General features: G+C 37.2%; 1 pseudogene; it reads right to left on the bottom strand.

Moving 5' to 3' along the window:
• Positions 1-1,441: 1,441 nt before the first annotated feature.
• Positions 1,442-2,240, bottom strand: LOC107136189 (annotated as a pseudogene).
• Positions 2,241-3,375: the final 1,135 nt, after the last annotated feature.

The raw sequence follows: 3,375 nt of genomic DNA, 5'->3' as shown, positions 1-3,375 counted from the left end.
TATTTGGGGCATTTGCCTGATTATATGGAAAAAAAAAACCTGTCAGATGGTGTCCTAGATAATAGAAATATGAAGGCTGTTTCTGGACAAGCAGAGCCTGATGCTAGCAGGCACATTTATAACAGAGTAGTAAGAAAAATTCAGGTCTAAATTTAGAGTATCTAAAGAATAGGTGGAATGGAATGTAGTTTCTTATTGATCTTTACCAACTTTTACTCCTTTGCCCCAAATACATTTTACATCTCTCACTTTTCTCTTTTTCATATCTTATTTTATTTCACTCCTTTTATCTGACCCAAATTGAAATTTCTTCATTATTTTCGATTTGTTAGAATTGCATCCAATTTCATCAAATGATAGCAGCTTCAGTAAATAGGAGTTTACTTTTGAAGTCTGAAGGCAAACCATGTGGGCCTGTGAAATGGTTTCAAGCTCATGATGTAAACAATTCCCATCCAATTTCAGTTTTCCTTCTACGCCATTTTTAGCATGTGGCCTTCATCCTCATAATTCCAAGATGGCTTCTGGGTGGTAGGAAAGATATCCCCAGTCCAAGAAAGAGAAATGAGGATAAGGTAATAAAAAGGGCAAAATAAACATTCCAGCTGAGTCTTCCTGCTCTTAAAAATGTTAGAATCTCTTTATATCATATTAGCCAAAACAGGTTTACACTGCCACCTATGCGATGGGGCTGAGATGCAATTGGGATTCTTTCTAGTGATGAGCAATGGTTGGGATAAACAACTACTATGTGTTATCTGAGTTAGTATTATTTTCTGCCTCCTGTTTTAATTATAATCAATTGTATAGATTGCAATTATGTTTAATTTTTTTAAAATAAGAGCATTTGCAGTATCTAATTCTAACTAATTATGTGTGATTTTATAAGTTCAATTTGCACCTTTTTTTAAAAAAAAGCAATTGTGTTTCAATTACAGACTAAGAATCACTAATACAATGAACTTGAACTTGAATTAGAAAAAAAAATTAAGATTCTAAATATAATTGCTAGGGCTGGGGATGTGGCTCAAGCGGTTAGCGCGCTCGCCTGGCATGCGTGCGGCCCGGGTTCAATCCTCAGCACCACATACAAACAAAGATGTTGTGTCCGCCGAAAACTAAAAAATAAATATTAAAAAAATTCTCTCTTTCTCTCTCTCTCTCTCTCTCTCTCTCTCTCTCTCTCTCTCTCTTAAAAAATATAATTGCTAGAGAATGTCTTAATGGGAGGACTGTCAATGCAATTTTTTCTCTATAAACAGTATAATCATTAACAGACTAGTAAATCTTAATTAGAAAAATAAGGCAAAATTAGTAAAACTGCACTCTTCCTATAAAAAGTTATATATAATCTTCTGTACGGATAACGATCATACATGAAAAAACCAAGATATGATCCCTATATTGCACACCCAGGAATGTTAGAGAATCTGCTCTTAGAATGATCTAGTCATCTTCTTCCTCTCCATCATCTTCAGTATTTTGTTTCCTCTTCTCCACCCGGAGGCCTTCCTCTTCCTCTTTCTCCTCTTCTTTTCCTTCTTTAAAATCATCATCATCATTATCTTCTTCTTCTTTCTGATTTTCTTCTTTCATCAAGTAAGAGAAGCCCACTTCTTCTTGTCCCTCTCCCAGTTCTGACCCTGCTTCATCTTCATCCTCCTCCTCTTCTTCCTCATATCCTTCATGTGGACCACCTTCATCTTCCTCTTCATCTCCATCATCTTCATTTCCAAGTACATAAGTACTTCATTCTTCTCCTCGTCGGAGTCAGGTGCTTCATTATCCTCCTGGTCAAATCCATTTAAGTATGTGATTTGTTGCAGCAATTCAAAATTATTTCTCTGTATTCTTTCAGGTTTGCGATCTCACAGTTAAACAAATCAAGATTTTTCAAATTTTTACGATTTTGCAGAGCTTCTAATATACTGAGATCTTTGATTTTTGTTTCCACTTAGATTGAGGTAAGTAAGATTTGGACAATTTTCTGCCAGGACTTCCAAACCTCCAGAAGTGATATTGACACTAAGTTCCAACTTTTGAAGTTTATTTAAGCTGGGAAGTTGGGCCAGTGAACTTAATTCCACATTATCTATACTCAGAAACTCTAGTTCTTTAAAAGTGTCGTTCAGGCCTTTGATTTTCCCACTGACACACAGGCAGTTGTCAAGAACTAACTTTGTCACTTCCTCTAGGGCTCTGTTCACTAACCCCATGTTCATCCTCTCCTTCATCTCCATGTCCACCTCCTGCTCTTCTGCTCTACTCTCCTCCTTTCCCCTCTCCTGCTTTTCCCACTACCTCCCAGCCCTAAACTTTTAAAACATTTGGAAATGAATGAAAAGAAATCCAAATATAAATGCCCACACCAGATAGATGTGGAGGAGAAAGGAAAGAATAACACATGGAGTCCAAGGAATTGGGACTCTAACTCAGCTGCCCCTACCTCCTTGTCCACACACCAGTGCTCGCACACTTGCACACACACACACACACACACACACACACACACCAGCAGTTCTTTTCCCTTCGATCCAATGTACATCTTTAGCAACACCTAGAGAACTTATTAAAACACAGACTGTTAAAATTCTGCATCCTACTTCTAGAATTTCTGAACTTGGAGGTCCACAATAAGGGGATTAAAGAATTTGCATAACTAACAATTCAAAGGTGATCTAAGAATCTGGGCCCAAGGGCCATATGCCAAAGGAAGTGGTATTTGGAAAATTTCAGAGAGATTTTACAGTGTATGATCATACTCCCAAGGACAAGCTTTGGTGGTCATGCTTTCTACATTCTGCAGGTTCTTTGCCTATTAAAGGATGCTATGTGTTATGGTTTGTATCTAGAATGTCCCTGACAAATCTCATGTGTTGAAAGCATGATCCCCAAGGTTCAGAGGAGGGGCCTTTAAGCAATGATTTGTTCTGATCTCTTCAGTGGACTAATCCATTTGCTGAATTAATCCATTGATACCTTTGGACTACTGGGTGGTATCTGTAGGCAGGAAAGGCTTGGCTGGAGGAAGTAGGTCACTGGGGACAAATCCTTGGGGACTATATCAGTCCTGGGTCCCTTCCTATTTCTCTCTCTGCTTCTTATTCTCAGGTATATTGATCACAGTGATTAAAACCTAAATAACATACCATGGAAGATCCAAAAAAGCCCCTTTATTTAATGTAATGTGTTTAATAACAAAATAGTTATTTTCTTTGTGCAAATATTTTGAACAATAGAAAGACACAAAGCAACCTCCTGAACATTGATCACACACCCAGTCTTATAGTTCTTTCGATAGAAATGACCCTTGTGAGAAATTTGATATATATTTTCCAGATTTTTAAATGTGATTATATCATAAGAGTTTATATA

Source organism: Marmota marmota, unplaced genomic scaffold (genome assembly GCF_001458135.2).
Source record: "Marmota marmota marmota unplaced genomic scaffold, marMar, whole genome shotgun sequence".
Taxonomy (NCBI): Eukaryota; Metazoa; Chordata; class Mammalia; order Rodentia; family Sciuridae; genus Marmota; species Marmota marmota.
This window is presented reverse-complemented; position numbering and strand designations above follow the sequence as displayed.